The 23,059-nt window shown below is 42.7% G+C and overlaps 1 long non-coding RNA gene and 2 other non-coding genes across 3 annotated transcripts; 2 read left to right on the forward strand and 1 right to left on the reverse strand.

Annotated features, from left to right (window-relative positions):
- The first annotated feature begins 269 nt into the window (after nucleotides 1-269).
- Nucleotides 270-13,892, forward strand: LOC129630201 (uncharacterized). Its single transcript, XR_008703595.1, has 4 exons — nucleotides 270-366; nucleotides 11,655-11,894; nucleotides 12,292-12,402; nucleotides 13,457-13,892. It is a non-coding gene; the product is annotated as an uncharacterized LOC129630201 (long non-coding RNA).
- TRNAG-CCC (transfer RNA glycine (anticodon CCC)) lies at nucleotides 1,376-1,448 on the reverse strand. Its single transcript has one exon. It is a non-coding gene; the product is annotated as a tRNA-Gly (tRNA).
- LOC129630456 (U2 spliceosomal RNA) lies at nucleotides 10,983-11,176 on the forward strand. The gene has a single exon (XR_008703716.1). It is a non-coding gene; the product is annotated as a U2 spliceosomal RNA (small nuclear RNA).
- Nucleotides 13,893-23,059: the final 9,167 nt, after the last annotated feature.

Here is a 23,059-nt window from a genome sequence, read left to right on the forward strand (position 1 = left end):
TCCTTCCTTCTTTGGGGGTTTTTCATGTAATAATGGCTTGTCTCCAAGAACATTTGCATGAGATGGGCTAGAATCAGATATCCATTCATTCATTCACAGAGTATTCTTTGAGCCCCTCCTGTGTGCATGCCAGAGGCTGTGTGAGGCTCAGGGATGGAGCTGAGCTCCCTAAAACCCCACCTGCAGGGACCTTCTCAGCTATGAGTTTAAAATCTGGTTCTGTCTCTGACTAGGTGTGTGAGCTGGAGGAAGTTGCTTTTTCCAAGTCCTAAAGGGGAGTTTCATCCTGTCTATCTTCTAAGACTAGAGTGAAAATTAAAGAGGGAATACTAGAAAAATGCTCACTTCATCCCTGGCACTGAGCTGGTAATTATAGCCATTATTATTATTATCATTATCGTTATTATTAATTGCTGGTTTCGTTTACAAGGCAGTGTTTAAAGGTCATTTACAAGATTTCTTTTCATTTTTTTTAATAACTGTGAGAGATGTGACAGGAAAGATAAGTGACTTTTATACAGTTCTATTATGGCCAGGTAAATATTATATACTTTTTATAGCACTAATAATTACACAGAACCCAGTCAATCTTTCAGCAATTGAAATGTTTAAGACTTTATTCTTCTGTAGGCTTGTGTTGAGTTCCCCACGTTTACTACGATCTATGATCTGTGAGTGATAACTTACAGTTCATATCTTTGTTTAGAGTAACTGAAATAAAATCAGGGCCATTTTATTTCCATTTAAGGCCTTTTAAAACATTTAGGCAAATAACTAAGTTATCTAAACAGTTTTTAAAAGAGCAATCTGCAGGGGCTTCCCTAGTGGCTCAGTGATAAAGAATCCACTTGCCCATGTAGGAAACACGGGTTCGATCCTTGATTCGGGAGGATCCCACAAGCCACAGAGCAACTAAGCCGGTGTGCCACAACTGCTGAAGCCTGTGCGCCCTGAAGCCTGTGCTCCACAACAAGAGAAGCCACACTGCAATGAAGAGTAGCCCCTGCTCACCACAATAGAGAAAAAGCCTGCCCTGCGCAGCACTGAAGATCCAACACAGCCAAAAATAAAAAATATATATATGTATATATATACATACGTGTGCATGCATGCTAAGTCGCTTCAGTCATGTCTGACTTTTTGTGACCTTACTGACTGTTGCGCGCCAGGCTCCTCTGTCCATCAGGATTCTCCAGCCAAGAATACTGGAGTGGATTGCCATCCCCTCCTCCAGGAGATATTCCCGACCCAAGGATCGAACCTGTGTCTCTTATGACTCCTGCATTTTTTAAAAATTTTATTTATTTATTTATACAACTGTGTTGAGTCATAGCTGTGGCAAGAGGGATCTTTAGTTGCAGCATGTAGGATCTAGTTCCCTGACCAGGGAATGAACCCAGGCCCTCTGCATTGGGAAAACAGAGTCCTAACCACTGGACCACCAGGGAAGTCCCCTGCATTTTTTTTTTTTTTTTTGGCACCATATCACACGACTTGTGGGATATTAGCTCCCTGAGCAGCGATAGAACCCAGGCTGCCAACGAAAGTTTCCAGGTACTGCAACTAAGAACAGACACAGCCAAAAATAAAATTAATTAATTAATTAATTTTAAAAAAGTGAAACTTTCTATAGGATATAATATACATACATACATGTGATATACATATTAATATGTAAATAAATGATATGCAAATTATATATTTGCACAGATATCCTATTTTTTGCCTCTATGGAGGAAACTATACATGTGAAACTATATAAGCATGTGAAAGTATATATATAGGGTATATAATGCCTGTATATGGAACTATATATTATAGGTTATACAGGATATAATATTTATAAGAAAATATCTCCTACTTTCCTCCCCTGTAAAGTATATATATTAAACTATATTGTAAAGAAACTATATTTGTAATTCCCTGGTAGCTCAGATGGTAAAGAATCCACTTGCAATGCAGGAGACCCAAGTTCGATCACTGGGTTGGGAAGATCCCTTGGAGGAGGGCATGGCAACCCACTCCAGTATTCTTGCCTGGAGAATCCCATAGACAGAAGAGCCTGGTGGGCTACTGTTCAGAGGGCTGCAAAGAGTCGGATATGACTGAACAAGTTACACACAGCATGGTAAGTTGCTTCAGTCGTGTCCAACTCTGTGCAACCCCATAGACGGCAGCCCATCAGGCTCCCCCGTCCCTGGGATTCTCCAGGCAAGAACACTGGAGTGGGTTGCCGTTGCCTTCTCCAGTGCATGAAAGTGAAAAGTGAAAGTGAAGTCTCTCAGTCGTGTCCGACTCTTAGCGACCCCATGGACTGCAGCCTACCAGGCTCCTCCGTCCATGGGATTTTCCAGGCAAGAGTACTGGAGTGGGGTGCCATCGCCTTCTCCAACACACAGCATAGGAGATATATATATACATGAATGTAGGATTTCCTGTTTTCCTCCTTGAATCATGAAGGCAGGACTTGGTTTTGCCCACTGCTAAATCTAAAGCATCTGAATCATGCTTTCTGTGCATCAAAAACTCAGTATTTGCTGAATGATTTATGTTTATAACTAAGCTCTTCATTAGACTAGTTATAAGCATTTCAGTACAGTTTTACTTTTGAATACAATATGGGAGCCTTCATAATATTTTCTGAACTTTTGGTCTCTAACATCTTAATCTGGCTCTGTAAAAAAAAAAAAAAATTGTATTTCCATGTACAGTAAGTTCCCTAGGTACCCAACTAACACAATCAGCTATATAGTATTGTACTATAATAGGTTTATAATACTTTTCACACAAACAATACATTAAAAAATACAAAAAAAAACTTTGAAAATCTTACAGTGCAGTACCTGGAAAAGTAGAGTAGTACAGTACAACCGCAGATGCTTCCTACTGGTACAAACTACATCACTGCTGCTTTTATGTTTGCTTCTGGACATCCTGGGCTTGAAATAAAGACACTGCAGACTATGCTCTACCCAGTGCTGTACAGCGAAGGAAACAAAAGCACAACAACTTGTGGAAGATGCGAGCATGAGACATGTGAAGTTATTTGTGTGATGGGCATGTGAACACACATTCACATCTTTGAAAGTCACATCTTGAAGGTTCATATATAACCTTCAAGGACTTACTGTGTGTGTGTATATATATATTCTAAATATATAAACATAGATGATACATAAATATAAAATATATAATATAAATATATATACATATACAAAGAGAATCCATTTACCATCATCACTTGAAATGTGTAAAATTTAGTGGTTTCCACCATATTCACAGGGTTTCTCTTGTGCCTCAGCTGGTAAAGAATCTGCCTGCAATGTGGGAGACCTGGGTTTGATCCCTGGGTTGGGAAGATGCCCTGGAGAAGGGAAAGGCTACCCACTCCAGTATTCTGGCCTGAAGAATTCCATGGACTGTACAGGCTATGGGGTCGCAAAGAGTTGGACACGACTGAGCAACTTTCACTTTCATTTCTTTTCACCATATTCACAGAATTATCCAAACATCACCACTGTCTCATGTTAGAACATGGCTATTGCCCCCAAAAGAAAGCCCCTACCCAGGAATGGTCACTCCCCGACCCCAGCCCTTGGCAACCACTATTTCATTTCTGCCCTGTGGATTTGCCTATTCTGGATACTTCATGTAAATGGACTCACAATGACAGCCTTCCCTCACTGAGTGCAAGGTTTTCGAAGTTCAAGGTACGCGGTACCTCGGTGTGGGTGCCTCGTCCCTTTTCATGGCTGAGTCACCTTCCACTGTGTGTGTCGGGTCATCAGTGCAGGGACTCAGGGGTTGTTCCCACCTTTGGGCCATTGCAAATGATGCTGCTCTTAGTGTTCATGTACACGTGTGGATGCGTGGCTTCATTTCTCCTGGACCCAACTAGTGGCCCTGCTGGGTCACATGGCCCCTCTGCTTAACGTTTGAGGAATGGCCAGCTTGTTTCCTTAGTGAGCGCCCTCCATCACGGTAACCACGGGTCTGCATGGATCTGACAGACACCGCTGAAAAGGAATCAGAGTCGTCCTGCGTGCCCAGGGCCTGAGCGGACAGACTCCATCCTTTCTGAACAGAAACCCTTCCTCCCTCAGCTGATGACTGACAGCTCACCATCATCCCTTCCCAGCGAGTGCCCTGCAATCTCCAGGCTACAGAGAACTCCTGGCCCAAGATCACACTGCTCTACAGGGCCAGCAGGCATCTGGTGACCAGGACATGCCGGGGCCTGCAGGCATGTCCTGTGCCCCTGTGTGGGATAACCTGCGGGGCCATCCCAGCCTCAGGGCTCCTGAGTGATGGCACAAGCTCTGAGTGGCAGGACTACAGCTCAGCTCAGCTCTGGCCTTCCCCCAATCTGGTGCTGTCTTCCCACAGAGCTGCTGTCCACGCACCTTCTACCATGTAACGCCATCGCCCCAACAGCCATCATTTGATTTCATGTCCCGTGGTTTTGGACCATCTGGCCAGTTCTTCTTGGGGCCAATCACACAATGAGTGAGTGGAATATTGATGGATCCATCTAGTGACACTAAATGATCAAGGAGGGTGGGTAAGGCTCTACACTATTCGGCTTCCTGACCCTGGCCCCAGGTACAATGCAGGCCCTGCATCAGTGTGTCTGCTGAGCTGAGCAATGAAATTCCTGAACTGTTCACACTCAGCATCATCTGGACCTGTAGACATCCCATTTCTGAAATATTTACTCTCCAGAAAGATTGACATCCTTTCAACTTTCTGTAATTCTCATTTCCAATGTGTAAAATGGGGGGAAATAATAAGCCCTCCCTCGGAGCATCACAGAAGTCAACTCAGACAACAGGTTGCTGTGTGTTCAGTCAGCGCCTGGGATATAGCACGGCACCATGAATATTCTGTTACTCTTTCCAAAGCGAGGTCCACCCTTAAGAATTCATTTTTATGAAAATTCCTAAGCTGGGCTTTGTGTACCCAACAGAGAGATGCTCTATGTTCATGTAAATTTCAGCTCACTTGCTCAGCCTTTCCTCCTAAAGAGGGCTCACTGCTTGTGGTACATCTCACGGCACTGTCGACAGGATTGAATGTGCAACGGGCCTGGCACATAGTGATTGCTGAATACATCTTAGTACTATTATCAGTGTTTATAATTCTCCGTTTGATTTCTCACTCTTATCTTTGCCCAGCACTGCTAAGATCCACTGGTGTATCTGATCTCCAAAAGTTGACAAAGGCTTGGAAAAATAAAACTTGCAGGGCATGAAGCTGAGAGAAAACACACGTGGTTAACTGTCCATTAATCTCTGTCAGTCTGTAGATGCAGACCTCAGACACGGGGAGGAAGGAAGAGACTATTTTTCTCTCAGCCACATGTTTTATGTTAGAGATCTAGTAACTAATAAAAGTGCTCCCTAGAGGGGAAAGAAACAGGCGTGTCATTCAGCTGATAGGTAAATACAAGCAAATTAAAAAAAAAAATCAGATCTGCTATTGAATTCCAGGCAATGTTAAAGACCCAAAACTATGCTGTATTTCCTTTTACTTCACTGTCTGTGTTCACGGGGAGAATTTAGCATGGAAGAAATGTAATTGAGAAACAGAGGCCACTAATGATCTTTCCTGACATAATGATAAACATCACAGTTTATTCTAAATTAATGGCCCAAAGTTGACTTTTTTCCTTCTCCTTTTAAATTTACTGATAACCGTGGTGATGGTGGGTATGAGCATCAGATGCCTTGGTTACAGATCACAGTCAAGGACAGGTCTGGTGCTGGCTGTGGGATGCGGTAGATGATCCTCATGTTAGCAGCCAACCGGAAAATGCATTTTAAAAGATGTGCTAATGCTGAGTCGAATCACTGGAAAGATATGGTAAATCAAATTAAGAAAATATCAATAGTAGAAATTAGATAGTAGGTGCATAGACATGTTGGGCGAGTTTTTCGACGTTTCTGTCCGTTTAACATTTTTGTCATAAACTGTTGTGTATGAAAGTTCTGGGGCAATAACCACATCGCCTCTTAATAATTTGTTGTAACAAATTTCCACCACTCACTTGGCTGGATAAATCAGCAAGTTTTGTAAACACCAAGTCATGGGGATGCATGTGGCAAGGTTTTGGAACAGAAGATTAAATTTAGAATGTTGCATACTGCCCTGTTTAGGGGTGGAGGATATTGATGTCTGCAACTTACTCCAAAGTGTATCCAAAACATCAGCTGAATGGACGGCGAGATGGCTGCACTCCTAGAGTCAAATGAGAGGAGAGTGCTGTTGTGGGTGTTTTAATTTAGCTGATATTGGCGTTAAGTCATAGAGAGAGGAGAAGAAAGTCTACCAGCCTGCCATGGTGATTAAGGAGTCAGGAACACAGACCCAGGTTTTCACCTTGACCTTCCTATCTGTATATGTGAGCACGTCTTAAAATTTATGTGTGTATGTACAAATGTGTTTGGTCTCCTTTATTAAAGTAGAAATATATAAGTATCCATATATATATGTATCTACATTTTGCACATATGTTCTGTTTCCCCTCCTTAAATGAAACTTTCTATTTCTGTGTTCTGCACCTTGGATCTTAACCATACATTTCCGGTAATGGTCCTCATTCTTTTGAATGCCTGCATGTATTGCTCTGTGTGGATGGAACCCCACTTAGGCTATCATGTCGCAACTCATGTAGGTTGCTTCCAGTCTTTGGCTATGAGAAATATGCCACATGGATGTCATTCACACAAGGGAAAATCTAAGACAGGGTCCTCTTTTAGGGTCAAATGGTGTGCACATTCCAAAATTGTGATGATTTCAGCCTAATTATACTCACTATGGGTTGCAGCGTGGCTCAGATGATAAAGAATCTGCCTGGAGACCAAGGCGGGAGACCAAGGTTCGATCCCTGGGTCTGGAAAATCCCCTGGAGAAGGGAAAGTCTACCCACTCCAGTATTCTTCTCTGTAGAATTCCATGGATAAAGAAGCCTGGAGGGCTATAGTGTCTGGGGGCTCAAAGAGTGGGACACAGCTGAACAACTAACACATACATGGGTTGCAGCATTAATGGATGGACACATCCATCAGTGATGTGTGAGAGCAGGCAAGATTTTCAATTGGTTGCCCAAGAGATCCTGGTACATAGAAAAGTTTGAGAGCTGTGACTTTTGGGGCCTGAGGAAAATGATTCTTTTTGAACCTCATAGTATTTATTTTTATCCAAGTCAACAAAAAACCAGTTAGAGCCACCAGAAACAAAGAATGGAAACTTTACTGGGGAACTCCAAGAGGACAGATGCCTCCGGACTATTTGGACCTCAGACCAGGATTGCTATGGGGGTATTTGTGTCCTAGTCTTATCTCAGTGGTACCCAGGCATGTCTGCTGCGGTTCAGACCTGAGCCTCATCACTTCTTTGTCCATGTGATGGTAAAGCCACTCACTTCTCTCCTGTTTTCAAGTCTTCAAGTCAGATTGAGCTGACAATCTCTTAGTTCTGTTTCCTAATTCTCAGAGGAGGAACTGTGGTCCAGCTCAGGTAAAACATTCCTTCCTGGTTCCATCAGCAGTTGTCTAGATGACAACTCATATTCTCCCAACACAATTATTGATCACGTGCTGCTGCATCCATATGGTTGAGGGATCTGTTTCGAGGAAGAGGGACAGCTGGATAGACATTGCAGTTAGCAGTGTGCTTCACATTTATTTTCTCCATATTACCTGACAAAGCTGCAAAATAGGATAATTACAGGTTTTCCTGAGAGTACTTGGCATAGAGGTTGACATATAGTAAATATTCAAATTTGAGAGCAATTATTCATCAGACCTCAGAGAACTTTTTGATTAAAATAGTATAATCAACACTTGTATACAATTGCCTCATGAACATAGAATATTCCAGTTATCTATTATTGAACAAAAAGCTACTCCCAAAGTCTAGTGGTTAAAAAAAAAACAAACAAGCATTTGTTTTGCTCATGACTTTGCAATTTGAGCGGAAGATGGTTGGACTGAATAGTCTCAGCTCTACACACTACTGGCTGTCACAAATCAGTCAGGGCTGGAGAATCCATTTCCAAGAGGCTCACTCAGCCTATATGGGTGGAACATGGTCTTGGCTCTTGATTGGGAGCTCTACAAGGCTTGTTGGCTGCAGGTATCTCTTCTAGACTTTATTGAGCTTCCTCAGAGCATAGTGGTCTTGTGGTAGATTGGTCTATGATAAGGTGGTTGGCTTCCTCCAGAGTGAGTGTTCCAAGTTGCAAGGCTTCTTACCATGAAGTCCTAGAAGTCTCATTATTTCTACCATATTTATGGATCAAGCCAATCAATAAGGCTAGCTTATATTCAAGAGAAGGGGACTTTAATTCCATCACTCAACGGGAGGAGTAGCAAAGAATTTTCAGTCATTCCTTATCTATCCCACATGGACCAAGAAGTGATGTGAGTGCTAGGCTATAGTCTTTCTGCATTTGGGCACTTATTTAAGTCAGTGCATTTTGAAACCTTCCTATCTTCCATGCACGGATGTAAAAATTGGTCCCTGCCTTAGGCAACTGGGGAGTAATTGGGGAGACAAAGCATACCTACTTGAAAAGATCTTTTGTTGCACACGCTATCAGTTCAGTTCAGTTCAGTTGCTCAGTCTTGTCTGACTCTTCGAGACCTCATAGACTGCAGCATGCCAGGCTTCTCTGTCCATCACCAACTCCCAGAGCTTGCACAAACTCATGTCCATCAAGTCCGTGATGCCATCCAACCATCTCATCCTCTGTCGTCCCCCTCTCCTCCTGCCTTCAATCTTTCTCAGCATCAGGGTCTTTTCTAATGAGTCAGTTCTCGCATCAGGTGGCCAAAGTACTGGAGTTTCAGCTTCAGCATCAGTCCTTCCAATGAATATTCAGGAATGATTTCCTTTAGGATGGACTGGTTGGATCTCCTTGCAGTCCAAGGGTCTTCTCCAACATCACTGTTCAAAAGCATCGATTCTTCAGTGCTCAGCTTTCTTTATAGTCCAACTCTCACATCCATACATGACTACTGGAAAAACCATAGCTTTGACTAGACGGAGCTTTGTTGGAAAAGTAATGTCTCTGCTTTTTAATATGCTGTCTAGGTTGATCATAGCTTTTCTTCCAAGGAGCAAGCGTCTTTTAATTTCATGGCTGCAGTCACCATTTGCAGTGATTTTGGAGCCCAGAAAATAAAGTCTCTGTTTCCGTTGTTTCCCCATCTATTTGCCATGAAGTGATGGGACCAGATGCCATGATCTTCGTTTTTTGAATTCTGAGTTTTAAGCCAACTTTGCCAACAAAGGTCTGTCTAGTCAAAGTTGTGGTTTTTCCAGTGGTCATGCATGGATGTGAGAGTTGGACTATAAAGAAAGCTGAGCACTGAAGAATCAATGCTTTTGAACTGTGGTGTTGGAGAAGACCCTTGGACTGCAAGGAGATCCAACCAATCCATCCTAAAGGAAATCATTCCTGAATATTAATTGGAAGGACTGATGCTGAAGTTGAAACTCCAATCCTTTGGCCACCTGATTCGAAGAACTGACTCATTAGAAAAGACCCTGATGCTGGGAAAGATTAAAGGTGGGAGGAGAAGAGGATGACAGAGGATGAGATGGTTGGATGGCATCACCTATTCAATGGACATGAGTTTGAACAAGCTTCAGGAGTTGGTGATAGACAGGGAAGCCTGGCATGCTGCAGTCCATGGGGTCACAAATAGTTGGACATGACTGAGCAACTGAACTGAATTGAACTCAGATCTTTTTCTGGAATTCTCTTCCTTTTTTAATGATCCAATGGATGTTGGCAATTTGATCTCTGGTTCCTCTGCCTTTTCTAAATCCAGCTTGAACACCTGGAAGTTCACGGTTCACATACTGTTGAAGCCTTGCTTGGAGAATTTTGAGCATTACTTTACTGGTATGTGTTCAGTTCAGTTCAGTTGCTCAGTAGTGTCCAACTCTTTGTGACCCCATGAATCACAGCACGCCAGGCCTCCCGGTCCATCACCAACTCCTGGAATCCACCCAAACCCATGTCCATCGAGTCAATGATGCCATCCAACCATCTCATCCTCTGTCGTCCCCTTCTCCTCCTGCCTTCAATCTTTCCCAGCATCAGGGTCTTTTTTAATGAGTCAGTTCTTTGCATCAGGTGGCCAAAGTATTGGAGTTTCAGCTTCAGCATCAGTCCTTCCAATGAATATTCAGGACTGATTTCCTTTAGGATAGACTGGTTGGATCTCTTTGCTGTCCACGGGACTCTCAAGAGTCTTCTCCAGCATGACAGTTCAAAAGCATCAGTTCTTCGGTGCTCAGCTTTCTTTATAGCCCAACTCACATCCATAAATGACAACTGGAAAAACCAAAGTTTTGACTAGATGGACCTTTGTTGGTGTGTGAGATGAGTGCAAGTGTGCAGTAGTCTGAATATTCTTTGGCATTGTCTTTCTTTTGAATTGGAATGAAAACTGACCTTTTCCAGTCCTGTGGCCATTGTTGAGTTTTCCAAATTTGCTGGCATATTGACTGCAGCACTTTAACAACATCATCTTTTAGGATTCGAAATAGCTCCACTGGAATTCCATCACCTCCCCTAACTTTGTTCATAGCGATGCTTCCTAAGGCCGATTTGGCTTCGCATTCCAGGATGTCTGGCTCTAGGTGCACCAGAAGTGCAGAGCCAGAAGGCAGAGATTCTCAGCGTCAGAGTACATTCAGAAAGTCCAGAGCAGGTCTGTTAAAAATATGAGTTCCTGGATCCCACAGCTGAAATTTTCCTTCTGTAGATATGGGGAATGGGTCCATGCCACTTCATTGAACAGATTATTTATCTTTTTGAAAAGGTCATGTATGTTTAGCGTGAAGATTCATCAGGAGCAGAAAATATAAAATGAAAAGTAAGCTTCCCTCTTACCTGTGTCCCTGATCCTCACTAGTGAGCTCCCATTTCCAGAACATACATGCATGTTTTTAAAAAAGTAGATATGATCGCTTCTCGGCCTTTTGGCTAAGATCAAGTGTAAAAAGTAGATATGAGCATATGCAAGCCTGTGTCTATAAAACATTTGTGTGCATAACCAATGTATATAAATAGGTTTGGTCTTCTTTGTGAGAGTAGATATATGTGTCCATGTGTATATATCTGTATCTGCACATAAATACATGCACATATACTCTATTTCCCTCCTCAAATGGCAACATTCTATTTCTGTAGTTCCCTACCTTGGATCTTTCATGTAACCATACACTTCTGGGAACGTTCCTTTCTCTTGAATGCCTGTACCATACTGCCCTGTGTGGATGGATCACTTATGCTATTATGCCACAGGCAAAGTAGGTTGCTTCCAGTCGTCGACTATAAGAAAAATTGCCACATGGATGTCATTCACACATGGGCAAGTCTTCCTAAGACAGGGTCCTCTTTCAGGGTCAAATATATGTGCATATTAAAATTGTGATCGTTTTGGATTAATTGCACTCTACCTATAGCTTGTAGCATTAATGGACACTTCCATCAGTGATGTTGGGAGAGTAAACAAGATTTTATTTTTTTGATTGACATATAATTGATTTACAATGTTGTGTTAGTTTCAGGTATAAAGCAATGTGATTTCAGTTATACATACATCTGTATCTAATTTTTTTCTCTTTCTTTTCAGATTCTTGTCCCTTATAGGTTATTACAAAATATTGAGTAGAGCTCCCTGTGTTCTATAGTAGGACCTTGTTGGTTATCGCTTTATAAATAGCAGTGTGTATATGTCAGTAAGATTTTTAACCAGATGCCTGGGAGATCCTGAGGCATAGAAAAGCTTGAGAGCTGTGATGCTTAGGACAAAGTACTGCTATCAGCTTCTGAAAGTTATAGCCGAGGAAAAGTAGAGAAGGCTGCTTCGCAGGTAGGTGGTGAAAAAAGAGAGGTCATAGGCTAGTACAGTTGAGTAGGGAGGGCCAGCTCAGTGAGATAACATGTGATCCAAGAAAAACATTTCTGTTCACTTTCCCAGGACCGGGGCTTCAGCGTGGGCGTGAGGCGGGGTTACCCAGGGATTCGCCCACCTGTCGGGACATCCCTCTCTCTAAGTGGAGCAGCCAGGGCCACAGTGCCCTTTGAATGCTTGGATCGTTCCAGCCACCGAGCTGCTTCAGGGTCACCAGAACAAAAACAAGGGTTCATAGCGGTTTCAACTGCTTGCCAGGGACAGACCCGGGCTTTGTTCAAAGTCACGGGTGGCACATCCCAGGGGGATGTGACTACTGCTCTTTTAGATTAAAAAAGATGTCTTTTATTTTCAGATGAAATGCTGTGATATCTGGACTTGGCTTCAAAATAACCCATGGGGTTGATGGAGTGAGAAGGGGTAGAGATAACATGAGGTTGAACTTCAGCTGCTGATCACTGATGCTGTATGATACAGACAAGGACTCATTATATTCCTATATATATACACACATACACACTTACATACATATGGACTTCCCAGGTGACACAGTGGTAAAGAATCTGCATGCCAATGCATGAGACACAGGAGATACGGTTTCAATTCCTGGGTCAGGAAGATCCCCTGGAGTTGGAAATGGCAACCCACTTCAGTATTCTTGCCTGTAAAATTCCATGGACAGAGGAGCCTGGCAGGCAACAGTCCATGGGGTCACAAAAGAGTCAGACACGACTGAGCATGTTTGTGTGTGTGTATATATATATATATATATATATATATATATATATATAATTTCATATATATATATATAAAATAAAAGATTTCAATCAACATTTCTGGTTAAGAGACAGAGATGACAAAATGCACTTGGATGCCTTCATCTAGTTCATGAAAACATTTCGGCAGCAGCTGCAAATTTAAAGGACCCACATCCAACAGAGTTGAAAGCTCCTTTTCCATGCCATGGGTCCCCCTCAATTTCCAGAATCCTTCCCCCTCTTTCATCTCCTAAAGACAAAAAATTGAAAAAACTCTCCTGACAGTCTCCAGATCTCTTGAATTGGCTATAAAATATTTCAAGGTCTCAGAGTAATTTAATGCCCTATGAAAGTAAAATAAATTGTGTACAAATAATTCAATAAGCTCAGGGAAGTGGGGAAAAAAAAAAAACATTAAGCATGTCACAGATGGCACCTCCAGGCAGTTTATCAAAGCAAGTTTCATAATTTAACAAAATCATCTTGGCATCACACACAAAAGCCCTCCTGTTTGATCCCTTAATAACACTGCTTAGCACTTTCTGGGGAACTGGCTTCTAGCGCGGGCGCTGTTTCCAAGCATTAGCTAATCAATCATCAAAAGATATTTTCCACGCAGGCAGGCAGGACTCGGAATGCTCACTTGATCCCCACGGAAGTGGCCATGGAGGCTAAGAGGATTTTTCAAGGTCACATATGGGGCATAGGTCACAGCTGGGGTTGCAGCTAATGAGTTTCTGGTTTCTTCCGTGCTCCCGACAGCGCCTCAGTGCCTCTCCTCCTCTTCCGCATTCCACATGTGGCCCCTCCAGCAGGTCCCTGGATTGCTGGCTGGAAGCCTTCTCCAGCCTAGGGTTGGGGTCTTGGCTCAACTGATTCTTCATCTGGGACACCTGCCTGCCCATCGTGACAGATGGGTGGAGTCATCCTGATCTCCCCTGCCCAGGATCTATCGGGAAGTGAACTGTGTGTATTTTCTCCAGAGAACAGAAAGATTTGCTTTTGGCAAAATATGAAGGAGCCCTTCCCTTGACTTTTGATCAGCTGTTCCCATTTGCTTCTGAAACTGTATTTTTAAATTATAGAAGGAGTACCGTGCACAGGTTGATGATGCTACAGAAAGGCTTCACGGTAAAAGAAAGATGGGAAATATTGTGGATCTTCCCCTTCCGGGAGGGGAGCCCTTCTGGCCCCTGCCCCCATCCTTCCAGGGTGGGCTGCACTAGAGACTCATTTCTTTCTCTTTCTTTCTTTTTTTCTTTTGCTTAATAAATATTTTAAACTTAAAATTTTTTTATTGGCGTATAGCTTATTCACAGTGTTGTGTTAGTTTCAGGAGTACAGCCAAGTGAATCAGTTATATATATATAATCGGTTATATATACAATGTTATATATGCAATAAATATATATTCTTTTTCAGATTCTTTCCCCCATAAGTTATTACAGAGTATTCAGTAAAGTTGCCTGTGCTATACAGTAGGTCCTTGTTAGTTATCTATTTTATATATAGTAATATGTATATGTTAATCCTCATCTTCTAATTTATCACTTCCCCCTACATTTCCCCTTTGGTAACCTTAAGTTGGATTCCAGGATCTGTGAGTTTTGGGTAAAAATAGTTCATTTGTGTCAATGCAACCATTATGAAGAACAGTATGGAGGTTCCTTTAAAAGTTAAAAGTAGAATTATCATATGAGCCAGCAATCCTACTCCTGGGCATATATCTGGAGAAAACTATAATTTGAAAAGATACATATACTCCAGTGTTCATTGCAGCATTGTTTAGAATAGCCAAGACGTGGTAGCAACCTAAATATCCAGGAACAGAAGAATGGATAAAGAAGATATGATACATATACCCAATGGAATATTACTTAGTCATTAAAAAGAATGAAACAATGCCATTTACAGCAACAAGAATGGACCCAGAGATTATCATACTAAGTGAAATAAGTCAGATAAAGAAAGATAAATATCATATCACTTTTCTGTGGAATCTAATAGACATTCATTTGTGAGGAGAGGATGCAGAAGGGACAAGCAGTGTCCCTTGTGGAGGCACTGCAGGTGTCAAAGGTGACATCTTCAGGGTACCAGGTGGATGTCCTGTATCCCTGCAAAGAGGAGGATCCAGCATCTCTGCCGCATTCTCCCCACATCCAGTCTCATCATGAAAAATCCATCTCCCAAACCCAAATTGAGGGATTCCTGATCAACACTCCTCTATACCATCAGCAAAGGTTCTGAAAAAGGAGGAAAGATTCAAATGCCCACAGATGTGAGAAGAGAGTGAGGGGATCCAGGGGTTGCATCCGCTGTGGGACCTGGATGGGATGCTGGGGCAGAAGAGGGACATTAGTGAAGACAGTGATGACATTTGAGCAGAGTGTGGAGTCCAGGCCACAGGAATGTCCTGGGGTTGGCGTTTTAGCTTTGACAGATGTGCCTGGTAATGAGAGATGCCAGCATGGGGAAAATGGGTCTGAGTGAAGGACACACAGGAACCCTCTGTAATACTTTTTTTTCATGTGGTAAAAGTCACATATTATAAAACATACTATCTTAACGCTATTTAACTGTACATTTCAATGGCATTGAGTCCATTCACATGGTTGTGCAACTCTCACATAATCCATCTCCCGAATTTTTCACTTTCCTAACTGAAACTTTGTCCTGATTAAACACTGAGTCCCAATTGCCTCTTCCCACCCTCCCACACCGCCTGGTCCCTGGCATCTACTAAGGTACTTTCTGACTCTAAATTTGACTGTTCTACATACCTCATATAAGTGGAATGTATGTGGAATCTAGATAAACAGGGCAAATGAGCCTATTTGCAAAGCAGAAATAGAGACACAGATGTAGAGAACAAACGTGTGGGCATGAAGTGGGGAAAGAGTGTGTAAGATAAACTGGGAAATTAGGATTGACATATATACACCACTCTGTATAAATAGATAACTAATGAGAACTTACTGTATAGCACAATGGTGGGGGTGGGGGAAGAAGGTACAATCTCTTTGTTACTTTTTACAAAATGAGGACACTTTCATTTTTAGAGCAGTTTTAGGTTCCTAGCCTCTCTGTATTACCTTTATAAATGTTCTGTAAATCAAAAGCTTTCCAAATAAAACATTTATCTAAGAATAAATGAAAGGTTAAAAATCTTCCATCTTCTCTCCTTGGTCTCAGTAGACAGAGATAACCACTGTCAACAATTTCTGGAGTATTCATCCAGAATTCTGTGAAATGCATACTTTAAAAAAAATTAATCAAGATTGGATTCTATCATACAAACTTTGATTTCTTGTCTTCTTCATTTCATTCATATCTGGGTAATAATTTTGTAGAGCAATTAAAGCTGTGTTCATTCTTTCAAGTAACTTCAGTGTCATATCTTGCCAGTATACTCCCATAATTTACTTAGCCAGATCCCAGTGGGTATACCATGGCTTCCCTGGTGGCTCAGACAGTAAAGCATCTGCCTGCAATGCAGGAGACCCAGGTTCAATCTCTGGGCCAGGAAGATCCCCTGGAGAAGGCAATGGCAACCCACTCCAGTACTCTTGCCTGGAAAATTCCATGGACAGAGGAGCCTTGTAGGCTACAGTCCATGGGGTCGCAAAGAGTCAGACACTACTGAGTGACTTCACTTCCCTTTAATGGGTATACCAGATGTTTTTGTTAGTTTTTCCTTTTTCTCTTTTTTTCTGTTGTAACAAGACAGCAATTCAGATGTGTCCCAGAAAAAGGTCAATAAACAAGGGGAAAAAGCCTTAGCTTTACTAATCATTGTAAAAGTCCAAATTAAGGTGATATTGATCTCTTGATTGGCAATGATTAAAAAGTTTTGCTATAGCTGTGGCTAGGGAGGGTGTGGGGGACATACACTCTTTGATTCTCACAGGGAGAGTGTGAACTGGTGAAAGCAGTTTGGAAGCAATTTTGGCAACATCCATAGTATGATACCAGTGAGAAGTACAGTTAACCTGTGGGAGTTAGTGACCAGAGCACAGGAGAACTTCTGGGAAGATAACAAAATTCTCTTTATGAGTGTGGTGTTGGTTACAAAGGTGTGTTCGCTTTGAGAAAATTCTTTGAGTAGCACACTGATGACTTTGACACTTCCTTGTACGTTACACTTTAATAAAAAGTTAAGATTTGAACAGGCTACCTGTCCTTTTTCCACAAGAAATACTTAGGTAGGGGTTTCCTGGTGGTCCAGTGGTTCAGACTCCCCACTTCCACTGCAGGGGACATGGTTTTGATCCCTGGTCAGGGAACTTAGGGTGTGTATGCCATGCAGTGTGGTCAAAACAGTATATAACAATAATGCTTAGCATGAAAAGCCTGGGAGGGCCTAGTAATTGTTCTCTCCCTGGATGGATTCTATTTGCAGTACCCATAGAAATAATATACATGTAATCTTCAAAAAAACATCTGCTACCAAAACTAGGACTTTCTTATTAATGTGATGCTATATTTATTTGAGTAAAATCAAATAGAAATCAAATCAAACAGAATCAGGCCTTTACCTAAGTTTCTGCAAGCAGACTAACCAAATAAAGTAAAAAAAAAAAAAAAGAGATAGTTGAGTTTCTTTTTGTTTCCTAATTGCAGATACCTATGAAAAAAATTCCTTAGAATAAAAATAATTCTAACATTGGATTGGGGAGAAGAGGAGAGTGATATAAGTTAATATAGTTATTGAGTTAACTTCAATAACTCAGTAAATTTCATCAAGGTTGGTTAGCTGACCTTTTATTTGGAGACATCCAAAGTGAAATCAAACATTCACATTTTCTGAAATCAGACTTGAAATGGAGCAGGACCCTATGGTCCCTGTCCCCCTCCCCATTCATGTCCTCCATCTGTCTTCTGTCTGTAGAAAAACTTTTAGCCAAAGAATAGGTTTAATCAGAGAAGGAAGAAAATGCAGAAGCAAAGAAAAGCAAACAGAACAAAATAATAATAATTTAGCCATTAAACAAAGTCAAGGACTTTTAGTTCCTTCTCAAGAGCTAGAGATAATATTCTGAGCCACATCTTGTGAACTGTCTTACAGATACTGAAACCCCCACCAGGTGGAAGAAGTTAGCTACATGATGACCAGACTGTAGCCATGACATACGCTGCCATAGATTCAAAAACTGGCCTCAAAGGAATGGGAACAAACTGACCCTGGAACTGAAGATTAACCACTTAAAACAATCAATATGTCGCTGGTCAGACCACCAATGACCAAATTCAAGATGATTGTCAGAGCTGAGTGTGCTGTTTCTGCACGGCGCCCCCTCCCTCCACCTGTGCACCCTTGAAACTCCCCTTTAAAAGCTTTTGCCCACCGATTGTCAGTGGGGAATGACCTCTGGACACGAGCCTGCCTTCCCCCCTCCCCACCCTGTTTGCTAGCCTCCAAAATAAAGCAAACTTTCCTTTTCACCAACCTTGCCTCTCAAGTATTAGCTTTTGAGGCGCAAGTAGCCAGACTCCACTTCCAGTAACAAACTAAGGATCTGGAGAAAGCAGCTATGGAAGTCTGGAAGATCCTATCAGTCAGCACCTGGTATTAATGTGGGCAATTTGCTGCTTTAAGCATAAAAAGAAGGGACTTCCCAAGTGGTCCAGTAGTTGGGAATCCACTTGCTAATGCAGAGGACACAGGTTTGATTTCTGGTCCTGGAAGATTCCATATGCCACAGGGCAACTAAGCCCAAAAGCTGCAACTACTGAGCCGGAGTGCCTAGAGTGCAGTGAGAAGCCCATGCACCGCAGCTAGAGAGTAGCCCCCAATCGCCACAACTAAAACCCGGTGCAGGCAAAAATAAATAGCTGTTTTTAAAGTTGTTTTGTTTTAGTTGCTAAGTCATGTCCAGCTCTTTGCAACCCCATGGACTGTAGACATAGGCTCCTTTGTCCATGGGATTTCCCAGGCAAGAGTGCTGGAGTAAGTTGCCCTTGCATTCTCCAGAGGATCTTCCCAATCCAGGGATCAAACTTGCATCTCTTGCACTGGCAGTCGGATCCTTTACCGCTGAACCACCAGGGAAGCCCCCTCCCCCTTCAAAAAGTGGAAGAAGCAAATGATGCCTCTTCACCTGGTAGTACAAGCTGAGGGTCTGTCTTAGGCATCGAGGGAAAACATTTAACAGCCTCAATGCCCCCAGAAAGGATGCCCGCTGAACAGGATTGGAAATCAAAACCCACAGTGTCCTTACAAAGCCCCCAGGCACTCCCCAGGACAGACCCTGGCCTCAAAGTTGAATAAGCACTCAGGTTTTAGCAAGAGAAAGACCCTGAGACATTGACCTCCTCCGTGCTGACATCCCGCATCCCCCACAGCCCCTTCCCTCCCTCCAATCAAGACCAACCTTTATTCTGGCCTCTCTTTGATAAAGCAAAGTCCCCTCTGATTTCCCCATATTTTTCTAGCTTCTGTGTGTCGCACAAGCCTTTTACATTATTAATAAAAGTTTTGAATTCAGTTACTTTGCTCTGGAGTATGAAAGCTTCTCTTTCAGGGACTTTGAAACACACTAGATGCAAACTTTCCATTAAGACACTTAGAGGGGAAGTATGACGATTGCCTTCCTTTGAACATCTGGAGTTCTTAAAAATCAAGACCGCCCATGGAACCTGGAATCGTATTTACACAAAAAGAAAGTGCCAGAGACGATGACTCAAAAGAGCTCTCCATTTTAATGTGGTATAATTAAAAGTTTACTTTCTCCAGACTGTTGCTATGGGAATGTAAGGGCCGTTGGGGATATATTAGGGTGGGCAAAATAATTTGGGATGTGTGCAGTTTTTTTTTTTTTTTTTTAATTTGGCTGAGCTATGGGGCATGTGGGATCTTAGTTCCCCTGACCAGGGGTCAAACCCATGACCTCTGCATTGGAAGCACTGATTTTTAACCACTGGACAGCCAGGGAAGGCCCTGGAATTGTTTATAAGGATGTGTGCATTTGAGAGGGGCAGGTAGGAGATGGGAAGGAAGGGAATGAATGCCATCAAATAGTTCCTTTGGCTTGAATTATATGCCCAGAGATAAATTTGCAAAGATCTCTGTATTAGATGAAGTGTATTCTGGTGAATTAATGATGGTATTCATTGTCCCTAAATGGAATTATTCTCATTTTAAACATTTATGAAAGCCAATTAAGATATTGACTTTTCTTCCTGGTCTATGGCACACAGCAGTGCAGAGATGCAAATTAGTTTGGGGCAAATGACCAGTTTGCTTTCTGTGTGGGGAGAGATTTCAGGGGAGCAGGCAGGGCACAATTAATAATTCAAAACAACAGAATCTGGGTTAAGCTCAATTCCTGTGTTTACAAATTGTTTCCCTGGGTGTTCTGGCTGATGATGTCTCCCTTCACTGAAAACCACGTGACAACTTGTCCTGGAATGAACATCCCCGGTTTGACTTCTGGTTCCATCAACAACTGGCTGGAAGGCTTTATCTGGATCACTGGCCCTCTCTGTGGCTCACCTTCCTCCCAAGGTGTAAGAGTGCCTGTATTTCAGAGGGCCAGATCGAGGGCTGCATTGATGGGGTGTGGTCAGTGCTTCAGACCAACAAAACACATAGTAGGTACTCAGGAGTTAGGAATTCTTCTCACTGAATCCTATTATTACACCTGTTTCTTCAACTGGGAGACAAAGCTACCCAGCTTGACAATGTCAGAGGTGGGACTTGAACCTCTGCCTTTAGAGCCTGGACCCCTCTCCCTCTCCCTCCCCAACAAGTATTCCACCAGCAGTAACTGGGACTGGTCAATCTCTGGGTACTGGCCTTTTTGTTAGGTCATTTGATCCTCATAATACCCTAGTGAAGGCCTTCCCTGGTGGTCCAGAGGTTAAGAATCTGTCTTGCAATTCTGGGGATGTGGGTTTGATTCCTGGTCATGGAACTAAGATTACACAGGCCTCAGGGCAACTAAGCCTTTGTACTGTAACTAGAGTCTGTGTGCTACAAAGAAAGATCCCCCATGATGCAACCCAAGACCTGACGCAGCCAAATAAATAAATATTAAGAAAAATAATTTCCTGGTGAGGCATAATTATCCCCAATTAACAGATGGGGGGGACATCTTCAGGAAAGTCTCTTGACTAGTCCAAGATGTCAACCCAGAAAGAGGTAGATAACAGCTCAAGGTGTGCACAAGATGGTTTTTCTCTGGCCCCTCAAGTGCCTTCAGAAAGGGCTGGGCCAACTTCAGATTCAAAAAGCAATTTGGCTATTTGATGGGGTGCAGATGGAGGACAGGGAAAATGAGAGCCCGAATTAAGTCCAAAGTGGAGCTGCCAAAGTTCTGGGCCAGTTAGAGCAAATTATAGACTTTTAATCAATCTGACAATCAAAGATTCTTGCAGGAATCAATCTTGAATTACTTTGTAAATCACTAAATGTCCAAGCCATTAAGAGTCTGATGACATTAAGATCCACCTTCCACACTGCTATGTTGCCAGCTTTCTATGCCATCCTCCCTGGTTTCTTTCCCTGTCTTCAATTGCTACAATCAAAAGCCATTCATTGTGCAGCTAAAGCATATAATTTTGCTTGCTTCAGCTTTTCATCCAGAACCTATGACCCCCCTAGAATCTTTGCTTTCTCGAGCATCACCCTCTGGATCTCACCGCAGCTCGTGAGGCAGGACTCTCTTTGGAGGCCAGTGCTGGAGGTCTCAACTCACGACACCAAGACATTTCTTAAATCAGAGACCAGATTGCAGACAGATTTCGTTGTCTCTTTACAGCCTTGGCTTGGCTGGGGTTCTGGGCATAGTGGGGGAGTCACCCCACAGATGGGAGGAGTGGTATTGCTTCTCTGAAAAGTCATTCTACCAGAACAAAACCAAGGTGTGCCCTTAAGCTGAAGCTGGATCTTAACTAAAAGCAGGGTCTCTTCTATGAGGCACTGTTGCCAATTTTACAGGACTCCTAACTCATCTTTTAGAGCAGGGGTTACAAACGCAAGTGCTCCCAGGTACAGCTTGGTGACACCAGAGGTTACAGTATGGGCTGAGTGGCCCAAGGCTGAGAGGTGAAGACGGTGGCAAATGGGAGGGCACGTGCTCTGTCAGTAAGGGCAGCCACTGCCCAGCTCCTGCAAGGCTGCCTTCATGCGAGAATGTTGACTGTAGACAGCATCATATCCCAGGTTTAATGGGAACCACAGACGTGAATGCTCATGTCACATCTCCAGACCTGGGAAGAACTAGAAGTACATGTTTATTAAATAACTCCTGATGGTTTAACGGGCTTCCCTGATAGCTCAGTTGGTAAATAATCCACCTGCAATGCAGGAGACCCCAGTTTGATTCCTGGGTCGGGAAGATCTGCTGGAGGCTACCCACTCTAGTATTCTTGGGCTTCCCTTGTGGCTCAGCTGGTAAAGAATCTGCCTGCAATGCGGTAGACCTGGGTTTAAGGCATCCCAAATAACCTTCTATTTACCTGAAGACCATATTTGTACCCAACCATTTCGCTGGCATTTCTTGGTTCATTGTTGAGCATCTCCTGTGGCCCAAACACTGCATTCTGCATTAGGGGAGAGATGGTGGATGAGACATCTCAGAAGAACAATCAGTTCTTGGACTTTCAATCTCCTCACAAGCACAGTTTTGGTCTTTCTGTGACTGGCTCATTTCCCCTTGGCATCATGTCCTCTAGGTTCACTCATGTTAGAGCATGGGTCAGAATTCCCTTCCTTTTTAAATTAAAAAAAAATTGTTTTGTTTTGTTTTTTTACAATGTATTTCTGTATAGTTGCTTTGGGGCTTTCCGGGTGGCTCGGTGGTAAAGAATCTGCCTGCAGTGCAGGAGACCCAGGTTCAATCCCAGGGTTGGGAAGATCCCCTGGAGGAGGGCATGGCTACCCACTCCAGTATTCATTCTTGCCTGGAGGATCCTGTGGACAGAGGAGCCTGGCAGGCTACAGTCCATAGGGTTGCAAAGAGTCAGACGTGACTGAAGCGACTTAGCACGCATAGTTGCTTTACGATGTTGTGTTAGTTTCTGCTATAAAGTGAAGTGAATCAGCTATATATGGACTTATTTCCACTCCCTCTTGAGCTCCTACTGCCCACATCCGACCCATCTAGATCACCTCAAAGCACAGAGCTGAGGTGCCTGTTCGGTACAGCACATTCCTTCTAGCTATCTATTTTACATATGGTAGTGTATATATGCTAATCTCAATCTCCCCATTCTTCCCTGCCCCCACTACCATTCTCTCCCAAATCATCCCCATCCATTCTCTGCATCTGCATCTCTAAAACGCCTTTCCTTTTTAAGGCTGAATAGTACATCCTTGCACATATATACATCACATTTTCTTTATCTGTTCATCTCTTGGAA

The sequence above is a fragment of the Bubalus kerabau genome, chromosome 16 (assembly GCF_029407905.1).
Source record: "Bubalus kerabau isolate K-KA32 ecotype Philippines breed swamp buffalo chromosome 16, PCC_UOA_SB_1v2, whole genome shotgun sequence".
NCBI classification, from domain to species: domain Eukaryota; kingdom Metazoa; phylum Chordata; class Mammalia; order Artiodactyla; family Bovidae; genus Bubalus; species Bubalus kerabau.